This window comes from Eurypyga helias, unplaced genomic scaffold (assembly GCF_000690775.1).
Source record: "Eurypyga helias isolate BGI_N326 unplaced genomic scaffold, ASM69077v1 scaffold28550, whole genome shotgun sequence".
Classification (NCBI taxonomy): domain Eukaryota; kingdom Metazoa; phylum Chordata; class Aves; order Eurypygiformes; family Eurypygidae; genus Eurypyga; species Eurypyga helias.
The window spans coordinates 45,085-45,416 of NW_010225611.1; positions in this window are offsets into that span (position 1 = coordinate 45,085).

The window sequence follows — 332 nt, forward strand, 5'->3', positions numbered from 1 at the left end:
AACCCCATCCCGGGGGCCAAAGCCGGCTTGATTTCACATAGGGAATTGCTACGCTCCCTTCTGAGCACATTTTGCCTCAGTAGTTCTGTCGTGATCTTTGACACGCTGGGAGGTGGGTATGTCTGCGCCAGCTCTCAGCTGAAAAGCCCCGTGCTGGTTTGGTCAGGACGGAGTGAATTCCCTTCGCAGGGGCTGGTCGGGGTTTGCCCTGAGAGCAGCCCTGATACGGGGTTTGTTAGCTGGTTCTGGGGAGTGCTGGCACCAACTCAGGGTCTTTCCCAGCTCCTGATACTCCCTGTGTTCCCAGCTCTCTCACTCCAAGCAGCGGGGGG